We start from the raw sequence: 14,130 nt of genomic DNA on the forward strand, positions 1-14,130 counted from the left end.
CATAAAAAGGAATAAAATAATGCCATTTGCAGCAACTTGGTTGGACCTGGAGATCATCATACTAAGTGAAGTAAGCCAGAAAGAAAAAGAAAAATACCATATGATATCACTTATATGTGGAATCTAAAAAAAAATGAGACAGCTGAACATGTTTACAAAACTGAAACAGACTCATACACATAAAAAACAAACTTGTGGTTACTGGGGGAAGGGGAGGGATAAATTGGGCATTCAGGATTTGTAGATGCTAACTACTATACATAAAATAGATAAACAAGATCCTACTGTATAGCACAGGGAAGTATATTGAAAACCTTGTAATATCCTATAATGAAAAAGAATATGAAAAGGAATATATATATACACACATATATATAACCGATTCACTATGCTGTACACCAGAAATTAACACAACATTGTAAACCAAGTATACTTCAGTTGAAAAAACAGAAAGATCTTACCATCTATTTGTAAGAAGGGTGGTTAACGGACAGCTTCCAGCTTTTAGCACCTTGAGGATCTACCTCTCTTTTGAGTCAAGGTCAAGCACTTCCAGAGCAGACGCCCCATGACTGAGCATAGTGAGAGCAGCAAGACCCAGCAATTTCTGCACAATGAAACTTATCTGACTTGTGATCTCTGCTCCAGAGCTCTCCTTTGGGTTGACTAAGACTTTGTCATAAATGTATTATAGTCTGAGACTTCCTCTGCCCAATCCTGCTTCCTCTGATCCCAGGGGTTACCTCTCAATAAATCTGTGAGACTTCTAACTTCATTTCAGCATCTGACCAGAGGCTATTAAAAACTCCATACATCCAACATCAAAAATACATGTCTGGATCTTATTTGCGCAGATGATGATGTGAGAGGGAAGAACTCTGGACTCGTAGCCAGAGGATATGCGTTTAAGCCTTGTTTCCTACATTTTCTAACTTTATGCCTGGTGAAATCATTTAACCTCTCTCACGATTAGTGTCCTCATCAGTAAAGTAAGTATTTTGATATCTCCATGCCCAGATGATAGCTTGAGGCCAAAATGAAAGCATGTATGGTGAGGGGTTCTGAGAAATGCTCTAATGCATGGATTATTAAATGAAGTAAATGATCATCAAAATGTAACTTTGTTTTTAAATCTCACTCTCACCCCATCCTCTGTCAATATTAATTGTCCTTAAGGTGTTAGAGAAATAGACCAGTTCATATGTATGAACAAGATTCATACGAACCTTTAACTGAAAGGAAACATCAACACTCATCATTCTGTAGAAAATATTATCTTACTTCTCCAGACTTTTAAGGGATAATAGATGTATTTGCATCATTTGTGCAAAAATGTCCAAGCAGAGTGACTAAGTGCTGAGAAATCAAACATGATAGTAGGGTTTCTGCACTTGTATTTCTGCAGAAAGTCTGCAGCATAAACAGTCACGGCAAAAGTGTAAGAAAGAGAGGTAAGTATCCAAGTTACCATGATAGCACAGGGAAGGGTTGCTAACTGTCTTTCAGGGATCAGTGGTGATTGTATAAAGGAGGTGATATTTAATCTTCATGTGAAAAGTTAAAGAGACATTGACCAGCCCAACAAAGGCAGAGTATGGGAAACGCAAGTAGATGAACTGGCATTTACAAAGGTCTGGGAGTACAAAAGAGCAAGTTTCTTTTAAGTAACGTAATTTGTTATATTTGTCACGTTGGTATATATGGTGTTTGTGTAGGACCGAAGGACACGAGTACCCGGGAGAGCTGGAAGTGAAAAAAAGCAATCAGGTCCCGAGAGCTCTTGTGTACCACACTAAGAGCTTTGAATCTGATGGAGTGGGAAGCAGAGAGCAGTATTTTTAGAAAGAAGAGACAAAATTAACTCCTTTATATCAGAGAAATTTTATTCTGACAGTAGTGTAGAGATAGGATATAAGTGGGGGATGAAAAGGTCAAGATTATAAAAACAAAATAGTGTATAGGTGGCAGTTCTGTGTTAAAAAAAAAAAAAAAAAAAGACCAGTGCAACTGACAGCAATAGCTTGTGCTGGTTACTAACTGGCTGTGGGGCAGAGGGAGTGGATTGGTACCAAAAAGGAGGATCCTGGCACGTCTTTCTGATTCCTAGCTTAGGTGATGAGGTCATGACAATGCAGAAATGGGGAGATAGTTTATATTTATGTATTTTAGTTATATGAATTAGAGTACAGTTCTGGATGCAATTAACTCTGAGTTGTCCTTAAGATACCCCGAGATGTGCATGTGCAGTGGGATTCATTTCTCTTACTCAGGAGCTCTTCTGGGCTTCAGCCTAGATTGGGGTGCATAAGAGACTTGGGAGTCAATGATACAAAAAGACTAGTTAAAGCCATAGGAGTCCATCAGCTTGTCTAGGGGGAGACAAAGGGGTGAAAAGAGAGTTTGGATGTCACTATAAAAAGAAAGTTAAAAAAAGCTATTGGTACCACATATACAAAAATGGTTCACTTTTTTCTTTTACACAACAAAACTGATTGAGGGTATACTTCTGTCCTATTACCCAATGAAAACATTCAATTAGATAAGTTAAAGGAAAGGCCTTTATTTAATAATACATTTCTTTGAACTCACCATTTTCTTCCACTGTAAATTCTGATATAAAAATAAGTTTGAGTGATTCTGTTTCCCTCAGCTTAATACTTAGATGTAAATTTGTAGCGAGGACAGCCTGAGCTAAAGCTGGGGGGAAACTCCTGGCCGCTGGCAACCGTGGTCCTCAGTCTTCAGGTCTGGAACCATCTGTATCTCCAGCTTTGTCCATAACACTTGCTCCTGGTGAACCAATCTGGAACCCAAGGGAGACAGAAGTGCCTGTGTCACCAGCCCTACAGACAGATGCTCCCCACCTCCCCTGGCCATGCTCTTTGTTTTGGAATGGAAGCACATACAAGAAACACAGTATCATTCTTCCATTTCAAGAGCTAGCTTCTATCTGGAATATAGTACATCCTCCTGAAGGTAAAATAAAACAAAACACAATTATCTGGTCCTGTAAGACTTTCTTTGGGTCTTACAGGCTGTCTTCCTATTGCACCAGCACATGGTATCTCACTGCCTTTACTTTGAGCTTTATTACGGCAAACATAAGGCACTTACCTGTATCATGCCTTACAACTGATTGAGAAGATCGCTTCAGCATTCTCCTCACTTTCAGGTATTAGCACGTATCATCAGCAGGTGCTTAAAAGCATAGTTTAAACTGATTCAGAATGAAAGTGTTATTGCAATAATGTCTTTCAAAACATGCTAGAAGACTATTTCCATTTAACTAATACCAGGAAGCACTGAGTTTCTCTGCACACAAACTATCTATTTACTAAGTGCATCTAAAACATAAAACCATACATTTTTAAAATCTCTTTTGTTTCTGCTTAATTGTCATCATTATTTTCAAAAGTATTTTCTTTACCATTTACTTTCCTTGTGCTTATAGGCAAGTTCAGAGCTTATGTTCCGGGCTACTGACAAATTCTTCTACCTACAGTCTTGAAATCTTCCACTGCTGGAAAGAAATTAGGTACAAATAAGATAAAATTATTCTCCTTGGATACAGAGAAATGTAATTTGTATTTAATTATCCCTTCCATTTACTTGTCAAGAACAGGGAAAGATGAGTGGATCTAAAGATCTAAAAAGATGATTGATATAAAAAGAAGTATCGTGTTAGTGTTGGCTATGTGACATTTCTGCAAATGTTTCCATGTGTTTTGAAAATATTTTTTAATAAACATTTTGGAATAATGTGAAGAAAAATAAAGATGCTTTTGGGAGTAGGAGGGATGCTTTGGACATTTTCGCATTCCAAATTCTCATTATCTCTTCAAGTATGACCTACATCTTTTATGGATAAAATAATATAAAGAAGGAAAATATCCGTGAGATCACTGAAGCCTGCCTTTCTGCAGGAGGCATAGTGGCCTTGTCTTACACATGTTATTCACAGTGACTACACAAACAGGTGTACATACCAGATAGCTTATCTTTTACTGTTTTTTCCTGGTTTCAACTTAATAAAAATACACATCACTGTAAAAATGTCAAATTAACCATTTAAAAAGTCTGAATGATTTATTTTTCAGTAGGATTCCCAGATGTATGACTCATGAATAAAGAACTTATTGCATGAGGATATTCAGGAAGTAGACATAATTATGAGAATTTTGTTCTAGTCAGTTGCAAAACGCTTTGTAATCTAAAGTTAGATATTTAGGGAGCGCTCATCAGGCGAAATATTACTTAAGGTGACTTAGTGGCCAAATGTCCTGTAATCATACATTCTTAAGAGAACATCTGGCCATGTAATAGTTTGTTAATCTTGATAGGGTATATTTTAAGCAAAAGTCAAATCATGTTTGGCCATTGAAAAATGAGTTAAAATATAAATAAATGTAAAAGTAAAGCAAAGTAAGTAAGGCATTTCAATGACCATTTCCTATTTGTAAGTTTCTGAGCAGTTAAGTAAACCTCTATCTCTCATTCTCCCCGAAAGAGTTGATATCATTATTAAGTAGTGAGAAGAACTAAAACATCCAAAGTCAATGCAAGATAATATATTACTGTGCTGGAAGAAATAGAATCAACAAGAATGATGGCCAGACTGTATGGAATCAATTATACCTGGCAATAAAAGTAAAAAGATAGTGTTTCTTTTGTGCAATATTTTCCACATTGGTTCCAGCAATTTATGCATCATTAGTAACATCTGTGACAGAAAAAAAATAATCAGTTAAGGCAAGGAAGAGGGAAGAGAAAGAGAAAGAGAGAGAGAGAGGGAGGGAGAATGAGAGACAGAGAAATCTTGATCTCATCTATTTTTTTATTTCATCTCCAGTTTGTCCTAAATTGTTTCCAGTAACATGAGATCATAAAAGAAGCTGGGGAAGGCTAGATACATGAAATGTTTCTACAATATATATTCACAGGAGTTTACTAAACACAATCATATGTTCATTCCTGTCAGGTGGGGTGAGTGAGCAATTCTTTGGATGACTTGCTTAAGGGCGGCTAATTAACACGGACCACTTCACTCCTCACTTCTGTTTGGCATGCTCTGTGGAACAGCTACACCTTCGGAGAAACTGTATCAGCAGATATAAATTATATTCTACTGCAACATTTCTATCAATATAGTATGTTCAATGCTCATCTTACTCACATAAGTAAACAGGTCTTCATGGGAAGTAAATGTAATGACTGTCCTATAAGTAAACTTTTTTTTTCAATGCTCATCTTACTCACATAAGTAAATGGGTCTTCATGGGAAGAAAATGTAATGACTGTCCTATAAGTAAACTTTTTTTTTTTTGGCTGTTCTTTGGGGGCAAGTTCAATCCCTGTTGGTTGCCCACACCATGAGTCTGGGTTTTGGAATAGTTATGCTGTGGATGAAGAATTTCAGTGGGAGTCCCACCTGACTGACAAGAGTATTTTGGCCCATGCTAAATGCCTAGATGTTTTCTTTAAAAACATTATTTCAACTGTAACTTTTCAAGTTACCAACACTAATGCTTCAAGGAAGTGTATCTTTCTCTAAGAATTTCACCAAAAGAATGTAAAGCGTGTTCAGTGCAATTTATTTATCATGATTTCAGTTCCTACTCTGTGCCAGATGCAGTGTTTAATGCAGAGGTTAAAAAAATAAAACATAAAATTTTTATAAAGAACCCGAAATACAAAATAAATTTTGAACTATAGGAAAACAGGAAGTGCATGAGAGTACGCTTGCCTCCATGTTTAGCAGCCTGCATGTCAGTATGTAAAAACCTGCTGCTAAAATTAATGTTAATTTTGAGGTGAACAGTTCTTTGTTCTAGACTATTTCAAGCAGTTCAGAGTAAGCTAACGTAATTTGTTAAAGGCTACAAATCAAGCATCTCTAGCAGTCAAAATCATTTCAAAAGTTAACTTGGGATAAACTCACTCTTTCTGGATTCTACATCACATGCCTTGGCTGTCATGCCAACGGGAACTAGATAGACTCTTCCCATTTGAAGACTTAATATGGAGTAGTGGCTACAGCAGTCAGATTGAAATGACCAGTTACAGCTGACGCTTGCATCGGCCCTTTGAATATTACTGGAAGACACTCTCCTGTCTTTTCACTATGGAAACACGGAAGTATTCACAAGACACAGCTACAGATGTGACATCGACTTGGTGACTTCTTATCTCCATGTCACTCAATTTGGGTGCAGCCTACCTACCAGACAGGGTGGAGGGAAGTGGAATAAAACCATTTAGTTGTTGGAAGACGTAAGTTTATACTATTTAAGACATTTTGTCACTTTGTCTTTAAGTAAGAATGACCGCTGTAGACTGGTATAAAGCTAGGATAGAAAAGGCAGTCATTTAAGAATTCCATTTGGGCAGTAATCATTTTCTAAATACCTAGTAGAAAACTTCTTCAATTATTTGATAAAAACTGAAAAACGAATAAACATCTTAATTTCTTAAATGTCAAGAGAAGATGCAGGTAATAAGTCTAGAGGAAATATTATCTTGAAACTATCAGGACTGCTGTGACTGAGCTGAATAATTTGGAACAAAACATCTATATACTGGCCAAGAATATTAAAATTTAAGAAACCTGTTAACACTGGGTTAGTTGAAAGATATCTTGAAGCTTTCCACTTACAGGAAGAATCTCCCCTCCCACTATATAAACAATATTTTTCTCTGATCTGCATTCTGCTGTTAAGTGCATTTTTCTGGCATTTTAAGTATGCAAACATGATAACCTGCTGGATAGTCTGAAAAACCACAGATAAATGTCATTGGTCTAACTAAAACACATTTGAAATTCATTTTCACTTCTATCGTATAGCCCTAAAACATGGAGTATTTCTTCTTCTATTAAAATTAAGCAATAGTTTTCTCACTTCCCTACTTTAGACAGGCTAAAAATAATGGATCTACTTTCAAAAAATGAAAAGGAAATTCTAGGTTCTCAGAACATCTGAAGTGACTAACATAATAAATCTTATCTAAGATTTCTATTTTCATTAGAATTATTTCATTTTTAAATATCTATGTATTGGTTTACTTTAAACAAAAATTTCCCTCAATTTTATCTGAACAGTGATGCTTTGAAATACACATATTGAATGTATATTTATTTTTTAATATGCCAATGTGATTTTAGAGTAAAAATTTCCAAGGCTTACTATATTTAGAACTTGAACTTAACTTTTAAAATCTTATTGTAATACGTAACTGTTATGCTTAGTTTCTTAATGACAAGAACAATAAACCTTTGGAATATTAGCACCAGGTTTTGGAGTTCTGACATCACAGATCAGTTGCATAACACACACAGAGGACTGACTTTCTATTTCTTTATTCTAGAGAATCTGGACTTTCCCTATGCACAGGTATGATGGGAATTTTGCCCTAGATTTCCCTAAATGGACCTGCCAAGGTGACAAATAATAGAGGGAATATGTCTGAGTGCTGCTTGTATTTGGAATCAGGTGATATACATTTGGTGAAAGGACTGGAGAAAATTGTGAGCTGTCCTATAGCCTCAGACAATAAAGACTCTGGTTTTTTTTTTTTTCTTCTTCTTCTTCTTCTTTTAGGGTTACTGATCAAAGAAATGAAGACTTAGCTGCTAGAGGCCATCCCTAGAGCAGCTGAGGAACACCGGACAGATACACTAGAATCCCCAGCTTTTGTCTAGTGGCTGCATTAGTACTACAGTAAATAGGTCAGCCCAACTCACTCAGTCTCTCACTCCGGGCTAAGGACAGTTTGGTCCCTTCCTTTTTATTCATCCAACTATTGTTTATTGAACAGATAGCATGTGTATTATGTGAGTTACTGGAGAGGTCAAGATGGAAAAGCACACACTGTAATTCGATTGGCTTACTTTCGGGGGAGGATACGAACAAGTAAATGAACAAGGACAGTTGCAGAGCCCATGTGGGAAGCTGGTGTTCCCCCACATCTCTACTGAACCTGGACCCAACACGGTCACGTACCAGCTCTTCCACCTCCGGCACCACAACAGCTGCAACTTTGGAAGTACTTCTGCATGTAATGCATTTTGTTTTTCTAGATCTGGAATCACTACTTTAAAATCTGAGAGTTCTGTTTTATTTTGCAGGTTCATTAATCTCTCTCTGTTTCTTTGTTTACCTACCCTGCTTCCTCTCTTCCTCCACCTTTCTGGCATCAGGTAATTTTGTAGCGGTCCTGAGCTTGCATACCCCATTCAACAAAATTAAAAAGTAGCCTGGCTGCTGTCTTCCTTCAGAAAATTTTCTTCAATTTAGCAACATCTCAGACCATAACACTAGCAACTTAGAAGTAAGTGCTCTCTCTTTTAGGAGCAGGGGCTGAATCCCTTATAAGAAAATCACATTATTTTTTTATTCTAGTAATACAAAACAGCAAGATATTTGCCTTTATAGAAGTTTATGTAAAATTAAATAGAAGAAATAGCACTTTGTCATTCCTGAGACAATCACGGAGGACTTCACAGAGGAGGTAGCAATTGAATTGAGACTTAAAGGATGAGTAACATTTCACTGAGCAGAAAGGTGGTGGGACTAGCCTCCAAGCAGAGCTTCAATTCCTCTGCTTCCTTTCCTCTCACAGATGCCAGGAAACTAAGTAGCCCATTGTCCCTGTCCTTTGTTCCTTCCTTTGCCACTTCCCACCATTATACTGTCCTGCTTTTCTTATCCCCTAGAGAGGAAACTGTGCTGTCCTCTCCCAAGGAGGCAAATTGTAGATTTTTCTTTTCTGGCTCAAAATAGAAAACAGAACAAAACTCAATGTTTCTTCAACTGCCCAAGGTATTGTGGTGTCTGTGGCAAGGATGGTGGTACATACATATTGAGGAGTAGCAGAATAGTACTAACTGACCAAACAAACAGAAGGAAGTCTGGGATCTTTAGAAGCATCAGAGAACGACAAGGCACAGAGGACATGTGGAGTTAAATGTAATATTTGTCTTTCCTGTGTGTCAGTGACGTAAGCGAGAAGCATTAGCCACGTAGAAGGGAAAGTTGCCAACAAATCTACATAACAAAAATATACATAAAAATAATAGTAATTCAAACTTTATGTAAACTACTTTAACTTTTTTCTAGTTACTATGATGGATATAATGCACATACAAAGCACTAAATGTCACAGCAATTCTTTACAAGTTTTTTTTTTTTAATTTCAGAAGTGAGTTTTTAAATTTTTGGTCAACACCTGTAGTAACACCACTGAACATCATATGGATGAATATATGGGTGTGTGTGCCAGGCTTAATTTTACTCTCCAATATTTAGGAATCGGGATTTCTAGAAAAGAAACACAAGAGAACAGTTATTCACCTCATCAAGGAATCACTAAAGAATCTCATTAAATCGTAAGTCCCTTTAGGAATTTATAAAATTTGTATTTACTTGAAACATTTTAAGGAACATAATTGTAAAAAAAGAAAGGAAAAAAAAAAGAAAGAAAACATACAATTTTACAGACAATATTTAAGTATCAATCCTTTTTTTTACACTTTTTTATTGAGTTATAGTCATTTTACAATGTTGTGTCAAATTCCAGTGTAGAGCACAATTTTTCAGTTATACATGAACATACATATATTCATTGTCACATTTTTTTTTCTCTGTGAGCTACCACAAGATCTTATATATATTTCCCTGTGCTATACAGTATAATCTTGTTTATCTATTCTGCATATGCCTGTCAGTATCTACAAATTTTGAAATCCCAGTCTGTCCCTTCCCCTCCCCCAACCCCCTTGGCAACCACAAGTTTGTATTCTATGTCTATGAGTTTGTTTCTGTTTTGTATTTATGTATCAATCTTATATAATGTGCCTAAAATATCAACTCCTCAATGAAATTTTTTTAATCCCCCCTCCATTGTTGAAATTAGTTTTTTTTCTTCTTTGTCCCACTGAATTTTGTTTTACCTCTTATAGTGTTTACCACTTTTATCTTAGTATCTTTGTTGTTTGTTATAAATGTCTCCTTCCCAGCCAGCCTGAGTTAGGCTAAGCCATGTCATGTTTATTTTTTTTTTTCTCTATAATCCTTAGTGAAGTGTATGAAACATACTAAATGTATAATAAATACTTGCTGACATGAACGTGGGAGTAATCAAGGTACATACTGGAATTTAGACAGAAATTGAAGGAGTCTAGATTGGGAAAAAAATATATTATAACTGAGACTGTTTTAACAATTATTTTAGGAATGATTTAAACTAGGTCTTTGTTCTTTGAAGTTGATTTTTAAGCCAATAAGCATATTTATGTCAACATTTTGCTTTAGTAAGAAGAAAATCACAGGGCTGGCTATCAATATGACATATGATTCATAATGATGTTTTTAATGCCATCTAAATGGAATAAGGGAACATGTTGTTTTGAGTAAATAATTCAATTCAGAAGTGTAAGTAAATTTGAATAAATAATTGAGTGAAAATTCAGTTCACTGCGTGTGTTTAAAACAGTACCAGGTGCAGAAAATGACGAATAAATTCAAGATCTAGATTCTCAAATCAAGCAATTTACATTCTAGGTAATTAATACTTTTAACATTTATTTTTAGTCAAATTTAAAAATCTGATGAATTTTTGTCAGAAAGAAGCCATTTTCTGACACCTGTACTAACAATTGTTATTCAGTCTTTTTCTTTAAATTTTGCCAATATGATGAGAGACATTATAATTACTTTAATATATGCTTTCCTAGTTATTAGTGAAGTTGAGCTTCATCTAATGATTATAGGTCATTACTATTTTAAACTTCGTGATTTGTCTATTCGTATTTTGGCATTTTTCCATTGAATTTTTTATCTTTAAAAGAGGAAGTTCAGATCTTTTAAAGTTTAGTCTATTTTTAACCCTTTATTATATATACTGCAAATATGTACTCAGCCTTTTGAGTTATCTTTTTAATTGTTTTATAATATATATTGTCATGTAGATATTTTTACTTTAACACAGGCTAATATGTCTTTCTTGTTTCTTAGAGTTTGCATTTTGTGTGTTATTTTACATGACCTCGAATCACATACATCAAAATTATATCTCTCAGTTATGTAGTCAACATTATACAGGTTTTAAATAAATGTTTACATCGTTAGTCTAACTGCAATTTATTTTTATTTGATGAATATTTTAGGGTAGCACTTTGGCTTTACATTTTTCTCTTGATGAAAGTCAGCCAGATATCTCAACACAAGTTAATGTTTTCTCCATTTTTTCTTTTTCTTTTTTAAATTCCAGAACAGGTAAGGAGGACACACGGAGTGGACCTATCTGAGAAAAGGGAAAGAACGGTTAGGGATGAAGAAGAAAACAACACAGACTCTTTGGGGGATGAGGGCACAGGAAATTAGAAGGAGATGGCACTTGTGCGGTAGCAGGTGTTCCCGCTGGGTGAGGCTTGGTTGGTTCCGTCAGGTCCATCTCCTCAATGTGCTGGGGCACTTGAGCCTCATACTATTCGATGAAGACCTAGAAACAAGTCAATCCTTTTCTTTTCTTGGTCTCAGGCGTGGGTGCCTGAGATGATGACGTCCCCAATGTAGCAGCAAGAGAACAAGCCTGAGCATTCTGGATCAAAGCTCACATGCGGTGGGCATGGCTGGCAGCCAGTGACAGGAAGCAAGCCTGCTGCCCTGTGCTCTGCGGTGGACAGTGATGCCTGCAGGCTGCATGTAGGCCTCGAGCATTTGTTGGGGTGGGTGGCCAAGGCTGTTTCCCTGCATACGGCAGAAAGAATAGACTCAGCTGAGTATATTAAATAAATTCATTCCATAAAATTTACAAATATGTCTTTGAGTAAGATCTCTGAAAAAGGGATGAGAGTAGACCAGGATCAAAGAATAAATAAATAAGATGCATTCCACAAATGAAGCTGTAATAACTTCTTTTCATCAATGTAAATATTGCTTATGTTCCCAGTAACATTTGGAATATCTTCTTAAGAGAATAAATTGTTTGCACACCAAAGTAGAATTTTTTTTTTCAAAACTGCAGACTACAAAAGATTTCTGAGTCACTTATGTAACTTGGTTTTTGATGAATTGCTACAATTTAATCTCATATTTTAATTTTTAGTATTCTTTAGAACTGTGTGTAAGAAAGTGCCTAGGAAATTTAAATTTTATTTACTGCATGATAAAAAACTATAATAAATTTAGAAATGTTCACTTCGTAGAATTACAGATCCAAAAGAGATTTTTCTTATGGATGTATTATCTCACCAGCCTTAAGTTTAGCACTTGGATTGACTTGAATTCAAAATCCCAAGTCTAAATGAATGTAAGTTTATTTTTGTCTTCTTAGATAAAATCTTGAATCATCAAGGTGCCTTCATTTGAAGTAGCAATAGTTATGCGTCCAATTTAGATCCATGAGTGACTTTTAACTTCATCCTTGTTGACGTGAATACCACTGTGAACTGGGACTGGAAGAGAAACTTGTAGCAGAATCCACTAAGAGAGAAAACAATCTATAATGCAGCTGGATGTTTGCAAACTGAGTAAGAAAGAAGGTTTCAAATGCATCGTCTCCAGCCTTCCTGATATACAAATGGACAAATTGAGGCTTGCAAAGATAAAGTGAGTTGCCTGTAAAATATAGCTAATTGGTTGAGATCTGAGACAAGGTCCCAGGCCCCTGCCTTCTAATACTCCAGAATTCTTTCCTGATGTTTACCTACCTGTTTACAGTCCAAGCTTTGAATCTGAATAATGTTTTATTGATATTCCTTATTATAGACAATATTTCATATTTTAGGGTTAAGAGTATGAGTTCTAGAGATGGATGGTACAGAGCAAATTCTGTTGTTTCCAATTGTATGACTCTGGGGTGACATCATCTAAATTTCTCTTTCTCCCATTGGCAAAAATGAGGATTGTTATTATTTTCTTTGCCACAGACTCCATTGTGGGGTTCAAATGAAGTGACAGGTGAATGAAGTAAAGGTTTTATATTAATACCCAACGATGTTGATCACTGAGTAAACATCAGTGGCTGTCATTTTCATCACAGTCTCAAACTTTGCTAGTCGGTGTAACTGTTCTTTAGCACTTACTTCTTGTTTTTAATTGTATTCAGTTTATCCCATGTAAAATTCTCTGGTAGATAATCTGACTCCTCCTGGAAAATAGCATATACCTTAGCTCAGATAAATTTATTTTGATGAATCTACAGGAAGGATCCAGGTATCTTCCTTCAAAAATTATGATTAGTATATGTTGTTTTACACATGTTAGAAAGAGACGGGTTGAACTTACTTTAGTCATTCAGGGAATATTTATTAGCTTGCCATTCAGTAAAAGGATATCACTTGTATATGTTTAGACCTAAAATAAAATCATGGGCTGTGTATGTACCACGTCCAGATTCTGAAGCGTGTTATATGTGTATAATACATTGCATGTCTTTGCGATTCCTTGAATTAACATATACATGATTTCACATTTTGTGTAATTTTGTGAATTTTTCCAAATTTGTTTTGAATTAATTGTGATTTTCTTATAGGTTAAGCTGTTTTTGCAACTGTGGGAAACATCTAAAAGTGTATTTCTGAAATTTTATAAACTGAGAGTTTGGTTCAAAAAAAATTTGTCCTTGCCAGGTACCGCGGTAGATGTTGAAGATGAAAGAGAAAATGGTTTCTCAAAATGCTTGCAGATACGATAGTTTATACGTGTTGTGTTAAAGACAAATACTTCTATATCTAGGATGATAAAAAGACAGTGTAGGGAAAGAGCTATTTTAGCATATGTGCTGCCAAAGCGAGCATGGGAAAGAGATCATCTAAACTAATAATGTGAATAGTTTTGATTCTGTCTTCTAAATTGGTAAAGTTGACGTACCTGCAGATTCTTATTTTTCTGTGTATGAAATTCAAGATAGAAAGTTAGCAAGTTAGAATAGAGAGGTGATGTGGTTAACAGTTTGGGGTCTGCTGTCAGACATATCTGGGTGCAATGATTCCTTATTCACGATTTATTTGGCTAAACAAGGCAAATTATACAATTTCTATACTCAGTGTTCACATAATAAAAGTACAAGTTGGATTACTATGTGCATTAAATTAAAAGAGAAAAGGCTCAGTATCTGGCACATAGTAGGCAT

The sequence above is a fragment of the Camelus dromedarius genome, chromosome 4 (genome assembly GCF_036321535.1).
Source record: "Camelus dromedarius isolate mCamDro1 chromosome 4, mCamDro1.pat, whole genome shotgun sequence".
NCBI lineage: Eukaryota > Metazoa > Chordata > Mammalia > Artiodactyla > Camelidae > Camelus > Camelus dromedarius.